This window comes from Callospermophilus lateralis, chromosome 2, assembly GCF_048772815.1.
Source record: "Callospermophilus lateralis isolate mCalLat2 chromosome 2, mCalLat2.hap1, whole genome shotgun sequence".
In the NCBI taxonomy this organism is placed as follows: domain Eukaryota; kingdom Metazoa; phylum Chordata; class Mammalia; order Rodentia; family Sciuridae; genus Callospermophilus; species Callospermophilus lateralis.
The window spans coordinates 186,527,973-186,540,742 of record NC_135306.1 but is presented as its reverse complement, the minus strand read 5'-3'; positions in this window follow the sequence as shown (position 1 = coordinate 186,540,742).

Genomic DNA, 12,770 nt, shown 5'->3' with positions numbered 1-12,770 from the left:
GGTTTTGGGTGTTTTGGACTTGTTTCCTTCTCTCTAATTTAGATTGGCAAGTATGAAAGCAAAATTTTGCTACCTTGATTATTTCATTAGAATGTAAAAAGGATAATTGATGGGTGTTTACCAGACTTTAAAATCAAAGGTGCTGGGCCTGAGGCATTTATCTGTGGTTAGTATGAATCACAATAATATTAATAGCACATAATAGTGTCACTGGTCAGGAGTTTCTTGAGAAGTGGGAACTCCATTCAGGACCAGTGGGTTCCATAGCTTATGTATAAGGAATTCCAGCATTTGCCAGTCAGAAGTATAGACAGTGGTTTATTTAGGGAAGTAGGTAAACATTCAAGGAAAATTGCACACAATCAATATTTATTGGGGTGGGGAGTTAATTAAAAATACACAGGTAGATTTGTAGTTTTTCCAGGAATTAGGGAGTGACAGGTCTGGAAAAGTCAAGTCAAACTTCTGAATTACAATCTGATTTCCTTGTCCTTCCATGTCTCCTTTCTACTTATTTCCTCTATTGTACCTCAATAATAGTAATAATAGTAATTATTAAGAGCCCTAGTTAATTTTATTTGTTGCTTTCTGGTGTCTCATACTGGGCTCAGTTCACTAAATATTGTCTAATTTATTTCTCATGCTTTCCCTGTGTAACAGTTTCCATTACTATAGGAAAGGAAGATGGACACTTTTCTTAAGGTTAATAATACCTAATATGTTATGAATGAGGATTCTATGAACTTGTAGTTTAATAAGAATGAAAATGAAGAAACAGGGGTGAGGTTGTGTCTCAGTGGTAGAGCAGTCGCCTAGCACATGTGAAGCACTGGGTTCTGTCCTCTTTATCACATAAAAATAAATAACTAAAATAAAGGTATCTTGTCCATCTACAACTAAGAAAATTTTTTAAATGAAAAGGCATACATATATTGCTTGTAAATTAGAATATAATAAATACTCCGAGAGACACATATATTTTCTTTAAGGTTGTTCAATTTCCCCTTACTGATTTAGTCAATTTGTGCTACTATATTCTTAATATTCATAATATTCTTTTGATTACAGAATTTCAATGTTTAGCTTTTCCACTATCTTCATCCACTGCTAATATCAATAATATTAGTAACTTCCCTGAAACAGGCTTCAGCAGAGGTCTGTTACTGAAGATCTTTGGCAGCAAGCTACAGCCCTTCAGGCAGGGGGTATCTGCTATAGATGAAAGTTGAACCAAATTGTTTCCCTGTACTATCCATAAACAGTTTTAGCTAATATAACCAATTAACATTTGTTATCAATGGTTTTCAAGAAGTTGATCCATCTCTGAATTGACTCTTTGGTTCCATTCCATTTCCATGTCTCTTTTAGGGGGAGAGGAGGAGGCTTAACATTGCAATGTTTCTATAAAGTTAAAATTGTGTAATAATGTAAAATGTTTAGCAAAATGTCCAGTACATAATAAGCTGTTTAATTAGTAGATGACAATATTCATGATTCTAATAACATAATTGTTCTTTATGGGATGATTGCATTTTTTTTCTAGAATTCTTAATTTGCTGGTTGACCTAATTTTGTATAAAATTATTAAGGTGTAGACACTAGCTTTCTTTAAATGCCGGTGCTAATAAGACACAGTACTTCAGGTTCATTTGTGTATGTATCACAAAAATGAGTTCAATCAATTAACCTTTGGTTTAATGATTGGCTTAATTAGTAGGGACATTGGTGGTATCCACTTTTGCATACATAATATCTGAGTTGTACTTTGTTGAGTTGTTGTATTTGCATCTCCTTTTTAAAAGGCTGCACCATTACCTGACTGCATGATTTCCCAATAGAAAAAAAAATAGTAATAATGAAAAGAAGAAAAGGGAAAGATGGAACTCATTTGAAAAAAAATAGAAACCTTTTTAAAGATACTACTCTATATAAGAATGAGGCATGAAAGATAAGTAAATGTAGTTAAAGCATAACCAATGATCATGACAGAGCCCGTAAAGACTGAATTTATCATTTTTATTATGCATACCAACTCTTTGTTTATTAACATAATGATATTGTAATAAAATAAGAAAAAGGTTTCACAAAAGACCAGACAATGCCAGACAACTGATAAAAAGATGCTAAAATGTGCAGCTCCATGGAGCCTAGAGTTCCTTTTAAAGTTGATTTTGAATGACTTGGCAGGCAGGGAGTCTTCTAGGAGGAAATGCATCTTTGTCTGGGGTTAGGCTCGGGTTGGACTCCCAGGGCTCCAGTGAACTTTGGGGAGAAATTCCTGAGGCAGGACTCTGACAGACCGAGGGAGTCACTAGATACTGGGAAGGGGGAGGATTTACCATCACTCTCAGCAGATCTTCAGTTGCAGCTCTTCTCAGGCAGAGTATGCCAACAGACAGTCTCTCCTGGTTTTGTTTGTCTGTGATGGGTAGCAGCAACCCCTGTGCTTCTGCAGTATTGAGATTATACCATCAACAAGCTCTGGGACATCAGCGATGCCAAGTGTCACTTAAGGACCTTTTCATCTTGTATATTGCTTTTGGAGCAGGGATATTCTAGCATGTGGTTTCTAGTCTTGCAGAATAATAGCATTTTCGGGGTCCATGGACCTTATGTCATGCAGTCAAATCACCTCATTTTGCAGATCTAGAAACTGAGGCTGAAAGAAAAAAGGATTTGCTCAAAGTTACTCATCTTGTCAGTAACAGACAACAGTGGAACTTTTGGTAAGTTGTATAGGCTCTTTGGCCTTTCTTTACAAATCTATAGAATGGAATTGGAATAGGTCTAAATGATCAAGATCTAAGATTCCTTCTTGTTTTAGTATTCTGCTTCTCTGACTTTAAAATTTTAGATGCAGCGACCAAGAGGCTTTTTCTTTTTTCTTTTCTTTTTCCTTTTTTTTTTTTTTTGCCTCACTGGCTGTGATGAAGCATTTTGTTAAAGGCTAACATTCTGGTTAGTATTCTACATTGTGTATAAATATTTGTTTCAGTTTGACCTAGATTAGGATTAAAAATTCTGAGAATGCACCCTGATTTTGAACGTGTTTGACTGTTTACCGTATTGCAGCCTAATATGATATTTCCTAATGACACTGTAATACAGGTTTCATATTATTGCCTCCAATGTTTTATTTATTGTTTATTCATTGCTGAAAAGTCAAGTCACATGAATGGGTACAGCTCCTAAAAAAAGTCATACTAACTTCTTGAAGCCCTAAACAACTTAGTGAGATCCTGTCTCTAAATAAAATTTATAAGGACTGGGGATGTGGCTCAGGGCTTAAGTGATCCTGGGTTCAATCCTCAGGAACAACAACAATAAAAAAAAAAAAAAAAAGACATGCTTTGAAGAATTAAAATGCCTTAATTGAGAACTTTGTTACCTGCAAGCATGGATTATATTGTCTTTTTTATATCGGCAGCAGCACAAATACTTTAGACAGACTGACAGCAATGCAATTATGTAATGGCACTTATAAAAGCTTCCATCAATAGTGTGTGTGTTTGGTGTCTCCACATGGAACAAACTGGGTTATGATAGTCAAAAGAGCCAAAGATTCAAAAATAAGATAGACTTGGGTTTTTAAGTTTTGGGTTCCATGTATAATTCAACTAGAATCCTGGGGATGGAGAGTTGGATAGTAATGGGGGAAGCTTTCTGCTTATTCAAAGATTGAATATGTAGGTGTTAGACATCTGTTACATAAATGACATGTGATAGTTACATGTTGTGATATTCACAGGGGCATCAGAAGAATCAAATGATATATGAAGCATGTGAATGAAATGTTTCATCTTTTTGTGTTGCATATTGAAACAAATAGATGGCTGCATTAAAAAAAATTCAGGAATCAAGAAAGAAATGGTATGGGAAGCAAATACTTTATTTTCCCAAGGTGGGGGGGAGGGGTAAATACAATATTGCTGCCAGAATATCCAATATTCATTCTTCTTAAAATATTACCTCTATATGAATCACTTGGGGATATTATTAAAATGTGAACTCAGATTCAAGAAATCTGAGACAAATTCTCAGATCCTGCATGTTTTAGAAGCTTACGGGTGATGCTGCTGCTGCTGGTCACAGCCTTGAGTAGCACAATATTATCCCTGCAGGTTAATAGGTATAATCAAAGGTCAACTAAGTATCTTACCATGAAAGATACACACATTTGGGGGGCTTTGTTTATCAAGAAAGTACCATCCAGGCTGGCCAAGTCCCATCTTGCCACACCATAAGGAGCTTTCTGTATTTGCAGAATTTATTATGTGTTGAGAAAGCGCTGGACTTCTGCTTGTCTGGGCTTTCTGGCTGATGGAAGCAAGGTGTGAGTTTATATGCAATAGAATTAGGAATAATCAGGATCCAAAGAGCTTATGTATTGCCAAGGCAGTAGAGCTGCTTCTTATTTCTTCACAAGGTCTTACCTAATAGAGAAACTATTAGAGAAGGCAATGGATTGAATACTGAATGCCAACCCAAGCATTTTGAGTATGTGATTGCTTGTTGTAACTCCTCTCTTTCCCTGTATTTATTATATTGGGTTAGATACCTCAATTTTCGAAAATAAATATGAACAGAAGGAAATGATGTGAGACTTTCCCTCTTCTTTTATCTTTGAAATTAAATTCCTCAAGCAGGTACTGGTTACTTATTTATCACATAGTTGACAAGATACTTTGAGGCTAATAATGACCAAGAAGTTAATTTCTAAGTATTTTCAGTTTATGTACAGAGGATGAAGACAAGGGAGGGAGTGAGAGAAGGAAAGGTAAAGAAAACAAGCACAAGGCATTTGAAGTTTAGACAATACTAGATTTGGAAACAACATACTTGGAGATCTGAAAAGCTGAAGCAAATTGAAATCAGGTCCGCCAAGGAGTTAGCTTTGTGATGGAGAAAGAATTCGAGTGGGGATTTTGATCCTGGTCATTTGTACCTGTGCACAGAAAATAGCTTTAGACAAAGTCTTTGTCATATTGGAGGTATATAAATGGAGAATATAAGTAAAGACATGCAGGTTAGTTAGTTCACCTAGCTCCATGCTGAGATTGAAATGTCTTGGGAATCAGCATAAGATCAGGTTTTGTGAGGGACAGATGGAGGAAATCGGTATATAGCAGGTCCAGGCCTTAACTGTGGCTTCACTCAAACTTTGATTGTTCCCCATTTATCCATGTGCCTTGGACCCTGCAAGAAAAAGATCACTTTTATGTAAACATTTCCCTTTAGCATATGGGACACAGTACTTCAGTAGGCACGTGAGTCAGTGGAGGGAGAAGAAACACGTCTCCATATTGCCGTATTTACTCAATAGATCTTCATTCTTTCTTTTCAACTCTGCCACTCAGATCTGATAAGGATTTTCATTTCTCTAACTTAGGGGAATTAGAATTTTCTCAAATAAATTTTTGCCATGACAGTTTCTTTGGAGTATTGATTGGTGATAAAGGAAAAGCCTTTTGTATCTCCCCTTCTTTGATGTGCTTTTCTGATTCTGCATTTTCCTGGCTGCTGCTGTTGCCTAGATAGGATGGGTCTGGGGTATTTATTATGTACTATCTCCAGAGCCAGTGCAGTCTCAGGATCAGGTGTAGGAACAACTGAGATAACTGAAGATCATTAACCATTATCAAACCCAAGGGCAAATTTGGGGTCATATTCATGAGTTGAAAAAAAATCAGAATTCAGAAGTATTCAGGAATAAAGAGTGACTAGAACAAGACCTGGTCAGGGATTCACAGTGTGAGGTGTTTGTTCTCACTGGATATTGACTGTGTTGATTGATAGTACTTTAAAACTTCGGGGGGGTGTGGGGGTGGGAAATTGTCGAAGTGCAAAAAATTGTGGAAGCGCCACTGTATCTCCTTATTGTCCACCCTTGAAAAATACACTCTTAAGAGCACAGATGTTCAGTATGAACTTGTGCTACAATAGAAACTTTGGATTCTTTTGAGTTTCACTAAGCAAAATAATATACCACTCCTACTAAATTTGTTTAAAATTTATCCAATTAAAAATTAGAGTCTCATGGACACAGACAAGTGTGAGTCTATGAGACTCTAATTTTTTGTAAACTACATTCAGCTACAATACTTCCCAGCTTTATTTGCATTCTTTTAAGTTTGTTCTATCATTTCTACCATCTTTAACTCATCTCCTCCCTAACACACCAAGTTTGGCAATATGGGAATTGGGAAACTTTGATTTTTTTTTTTTTTTTTTTTTTTTTTTTGTCAACTCATGATGTCAGTTCCAAATTATATAATAACCAAACTTTGAAGGCATAGATATTTCATACTGACAGGAGTTTTGCTGGCCATCTAGCATTCATTTTCTTTGTTTTTCAGTTAAAAGCAAAGAATAAAATAAGACATTGGAAAGAAATATGGGCAGTATAGAAAAGAAAGGGAATTAGGAAATAAAACAAATATTTATTGTGTGCTAACACTTCTGAATGCTTTCCTAGTTTCTACATATGCATAGTTGTACTTAACCCTTGCTATGACTTTCTGTTAGTTAGAGTTTGTCATTGGATGCACATCATCTGTGGGTGAAACAAAGAGAGATTCCAATCCAAAATCAAAGTCCTGCAGCCATGCCCAGCAGAGCCTAGCTAAAGGTCTGAATCTCCCACTGCTTCACCACCTGGCCCAGAAGTGAGATGGTGGTAGCTGCTGTAATGTACCATTCTATCCCGTTTTCACAAAGTATCTTGAACTATGCCAAGATAAGCAATTGAGATAAAGGACAGAGGGTAAAAATTGAGTAAAAGTTACAGAACAACTGCCTTCCAAACAGATTATTCTCTTCATTCACTTTGAACTTAACAAATGTAAGGTGTTTTATAATAGTAATAATCTTTTTACATGAATATGACCTGTCTGTACCCGAGTCAGTGGCATGGAATCATACTGGGTACTATCTAGCTCTTTAGAATGCTGATATATAGTCTGTACATGCTTAGTATGCACACATTGCTTTATAAAATAAATCAAGATCACTTTCTTTCCTTGTTTTCTTTGTACCTGCGCACAGAAAATAGCTTTAGACAAAGTCTTTGTCATATTGGAAGTATGTAATGCATATATAGACTTTGGTGTCACTAGTAAATATGTTCTCAGCTCTGCACATTTGTTCTTTAAAGAGCTCTCTATATTAAGCACTTACTATGTGAGGAGTTGTATCAGTCAGAACTATCTGAGTTCTGCTGTTATAACAAATCATCCCTGAATAACATAATAGAAGTTTAATTTCTGTGAATGCGAAGTAGAATGTGGGCTTTGCTATCCTCCAAGGCATCTCCCTTTCGGGGGATGTGTCAGGAGGCCAGTCTGTTTCTATTTGTGGGCTTTATGTTTTCTATATGTGGTTTCTAAATCAATGTCTATTCCATGGGGAAAGAGCTCCATATGCTTCAGGGGCTTTGCTCTGCAGTACCCTGCAATTGACACACTACATTCTGTTCACTGTTACAGAAGAAACCTGCCTACAAAGTCAAAGCAACAGCAGGGGTACACAATAACCCATTCTGGCAATCCCTCAGGAAGGATTTCAAATGAGTTACCCAGACCACAGACAGGAGTTTATTAGAAAAAGTGAGAGTATAGATGTCCACTACAGGCACCAAACAGACTGCCTCTGGAGAGAATGGTGTGACTTTTACAGAGTCTGGATTTTTTAAGGGTTTGGATTCCTTTGTTCTCGCCTTAGTTTCTCATTTCTGATTTATCAGCTTATTACAGTTGTATAGCCCTTGGTACTTTTTCTTTGTGAGAGTGGTAATGGCCTGGTCACAAGGAGTGGATGTAGTAACGTGGTCTTCAGTCAATGATTCCTTTAAGGGGCTATCGTTAATTATGGCTGGAGGAGATTTGGCATACTTGTTCCCATTTCCCAGACCTATGCCTGCCTTGATAAAGTTCCCTGGGATTTCCCAGTCCTGTGAACTAAGGACTCTCTTTGATGCATATGTCCGATGTCCTTCCTGTAGGTATCTTTCCATTGTCCTCCCTTCCATGCACCTGCTTATGGGCACATACTCTTGTTTTTCAGAAAAATTTATCTGGCTCTACCTGACTGTGTGGATAATCATGAGAAGGGAGTGTTCTGGGAAGTGTAGTCTTCTCTGACCCTAAAGAAAGAACCCACAGATACCAGTAGGATGTGGTTGTAGCTCAGTGGTAGAGCTCTTGCCTAGTGCTGGCAGAGTTCTAGATTCCATGCCCAGAACTACAGTAAAACAAATACGTAAGAAAACAAACAAAATAAACAGGAAACTAAAATATATTATATATTTAAATATATATATATATATATATATATATATATTACATATATATTATATTTACATTTACATTATATTACTATATATATATATATATATTTACATTTACACACACACACACACACACACACACGGGGGGGGGGAGAGAGAGAGAGAGAGAGATATCATGAAGCTGTTGGTATATTACAAGTTCTTGAGAGAGCAAAGTTTAAATTTGTTGTTGTTGTTGGTGGTGGTGGTAGTGGAGACTGGGATTGAACCCAGAGGTGCTTTACCACTAAGCCACATCCCTAACCCTTTTTACTATATTATAAATTTTTTAATTAGGGTCTCACTAAGTTGCTTAGGGCCTTGCCAAATTGCTGAGGCTGTTCTCAATCTTGAGATCCTCCCGTCTCAGCCTCCTTAGTCCCCAGGAATACAGGCATATGCCAGCGCAGCAGGCTACAAAGATTTACATTTTTAAAATGATCTCCTTCTATGAGAACTATAAAATCATGTGAGGAAAATAATAGTCATAGGGGAATATTTAGGACCATATTGCAATTTGGCAGGGCCTATAGTTCCTTAGGCCAGCAGCTACTGTTTTCTTAAGAGAGTTCCTTTATCATCAGAAGTAATTAACTTGAGATTATTAAAAATGCCCATTTTATCATATGCTCCTGCTGCCTTCTTTGTTTTGTTAAATGAAGGTCAAACATATTTAAAAACCAAGTCTTGGTCTTAGAGCTTTGGAAAAAATAAAATAAAAATGAGCTAGTGGCCTAGGGGCAGCTCTTTCTTTCTTCATAGGAGGAAGGGAATTTTCTACCCCACTGTGCCTACAGCCCTGAAGGGCAAGATGAAGCTGTACACCCTAATAGCTCTTTCTTTCTTGGGCACTTGTTCTTTATACTGTGGATAAATACTGAGACAGTTTGGTAGCCTGGGCCATGCAAAACAGCAAAGCATAGGCAATTTGGAAAGATCTACATTTTGAGAAAAATAAGAATAAAATTATAAAAAGGTCCTTGTTTTTTGTTTAGACTTCAGAGAATGAACAGGTCCAATGATTTAGACTGAAGATTACATTATTTCAGAAAGTTTATAGATTTTCTTCTTGTGTTTGATACAAAAGTTTCTCTGAATCTTTTTTATTGAAAAATAATTGATAAAGAAGTGTCACAATTAGAGATTATCATGTTGATTTGTAAGCAATGAAAAAAAAACTGTACCATTTTTTAAAAGTTTTTCTTGTAGTAAAAAGAATTTCTACTATTTATATCTTATTTATTACCATACCATGCTTTACTCATTGATTTGTGTATTTAGATTTAGCTGTCAAGGGTTTCTTCTTGATAATTTGTCTTAATTTTCAACTTTCTTTGACTTCAAGGTCATGTCCATATAATGGGTTTACTCTGGCATTCAGACATAAGGGTTTGGTAAAGACTTTCAGCAAATTTGAAGACTAAGCATAATTATTATTATTATTATTATTAGTTTCTGAAAACATGAAGATATTCTAGAAAGGCAAACTGTGAAAAATTACACAAATAGCTCTCATGATAATAATAACATAATTGTGAACATATTTGATAATTAGAATCAAGGTTTAGTCAAGTGTTTTACAGACATATTTTTTTTATTTAATCTCTGTAGTTATGTGCAATGGGGACTATTACTAATCCAGCATAATAATGGCTTAAAGAGATGATAAAGAAAATGTATAATGTCGTGTGACCATAGCACATCTTTCTGACCTATTTTAAATAAGTCAACTCTTATCTTGTTATAAAATATTTAGATGGTTTCTAAATGTATGCAAATCCACAAAACCAAAATATAATTATATGAAACTCTAACCTAAATTGTGTTTATTAAAAGCACTGAGAAGGTGTTCACTTTTTACACATAAATATCCAGTGGAAGAATCAATTATGCCATAGTTCTTTTGTCTGATTTTTAAAATTTGCTTCAGTTGTCTGAGTCTAGCAGTCTCTATTTTGTCTTTTCTATATATTTTTATTTTATGGGTGGTCAAGAACATTTATGAAACATACAAAATGCTTTCTATGGTATATTATTAGCTTCTAATGATATTATAGATTTTTGAATGACTTGGAAAGAGGAAAGAATGGAGTCAGAAATACCAGTTAGCAACTGCCACAGTCAAGGCAAGATGGTATGAAAGTAGTTAAAATCGTATCTCTGATGGAAGAAATCAGTTTCTACAAATAAGACCAATATCCTCTCCTGCAAAAGGAAGGCTCTTGAACTTGCAAAGACTTGTTTCAATTATTTTGGCTTTTTTATCTTTAACTTTCTTCTTGTCCACATAACAGAGGATTCTATTAATGAATAAGTATCTCTTTTAAAGAGTGAAAATACAAATGCACAGAAATTTTTTAAAAAATTGAAATGTACCTCTATAGTACAAAAAAAATTACTTCTGTAATTGATCCGCAAATTTTCCTTTCAAGTAATTTTTGTTCCCACTCTCTCTAGCAAGAACATATCCAAGAACATTTATTGACGTTAGGGAATTTCTTCCTCAATAAGCTTTGATGCATAATAGAATTTCATTTGTCCCATCTTACAGAGAAAGTTGGAATTGAGAGAAATAGTGGTGATCTTCCATTTTGTCCCTTGCATTATAGAAAGAGATTATACAAAAGGTTGACTCATCTGTTCTTGATTTTAACTACTAGTGCCTTTATTACAGATATCAAATTTCAGATAGTTAAATAAGGAGAAAGTGACTTATATGTATGCATTCCAAATATGTGCTCTACAAAATACAAACCATGTAAAAATTTAATAAATGTGTTTATATACATGCTCGATTGTGTGAGGTCTTGAATGTCACACTTTAGGAAATTGAACTTTTCATTTTGAACATCTACAATGCCTGCTTACATGTCATTGCTAAAATGTGCCTGAGTGAGTGTTCCTACTACATTTCTAAATAGGCTTAAAAATTGCTATCTTACAGGGCAGAATGAAGTGAGATAATTTAGACAAAGTGTTTGATTTTGCACCTTGCACTTAATAAGCATTCAGTAAATTTTAAATATGCATATACTGTTTAAATATAGTTTGCATTATCACAAATTGATCATATAATTTATTATAAGCATGCATGTTGGTAATACAAGTTTTTGGATACATATAAATACATAGATATGCACATATATATACTTTTAGCTTTTGTCTCTTAACAACGACAGCTTCACTAGGCAGATAGTCCTAGAGCCACCTTTGATGAAATTAGCTTGGGTTTGCATTTTGTTTTGGTTATTTCTACTCTCAGAAGCTACTGTAAATCAGAAATTAGATGCCAGCCATGAAGTTCTGACTTCACCTGAGTTGAGATTCAGGCCTGGTTTCTATATCTTGCTTTTCCTCCTTTACTCACTCATGTCCCTACACATCATTTAATAATGATTTACTGGATCTCACTTTTGTGCCAGCCATTATCACCTGCTTTCATGAATCTTAGGGTCTGCAGAGGAACACACATAGAAGCAAACAATTGCAATAAAACAATGTGAACGTGGGCAACACATGGGCCTTTTACAATGAGGAGGTATCTACTCTTTCAGATGGACACTTGGCTTATTATTGTGGACATGTTTGCCTATAGTTAAGGTAAATAGAGAAGAATAGAAGCTAAAAAGAACAAACATCAAGGAGCATTCCGTTCTACATTTTATCTATCTCCTTGTCTTTATCTACCACCTACGTGCTGCTAAAGACGTTCAAATGATTATCAGTAATTGCTAACACCTTTTCTTATCCCAGAATCCTATTTCCATCTAATATTTGGCAATCTGTAGGTAGATGCTCCATTGGTATCTAAAATTCTTTCTGCTTATGATAAATTTATTGTGTTCTTCCATCTAACAGAAAGTGTTTTTTTTTTTTTTTTTTTTTCCATATGTTTAATGCCTATTCAATATATAAGCTCCTGAAAAATTCCTCCAACCGGAGTCTAGGAATCTCGTTCAATGTTTAGTGCCTGCACCATGTGGATGACTGGTCATCAAATCCTCCTTATCCTCTGCCAATTTTCTTTTTCATTCTCCTGGGTAAACACATGCAAACACACCCCTTGTGCCCCAAATTAGTAGGATAAGAAAGCAATTTTCAAGTTGCTAGGCAGCGGCAGATGAAGAGAAAGCTCAGAAAATTAAGTCAGTGACTTGGTTGTCAAGTACCATCACTCTGTTGTCTCTTTTTCTGTGCTTGTAAAATGTTTTTTCTATTTAACATGGAATTAGAGATTTAAATTCTATTGATCTGTAAACCTTAAAAACAGCCCCATACACATCTCTGCATCAATATTCTTATCTGCATTTGTTTTTCTCTTACATCACTAGTATCTTATTCTTCCAAGGGGAGTTCCAACTATGAATTGGCATCGTTTTCAAAGATCCAACTGCTTAGGATAGGGAAGGGACATTAATTAGTACTGCAGCTCAGACTTAGGGAGAAA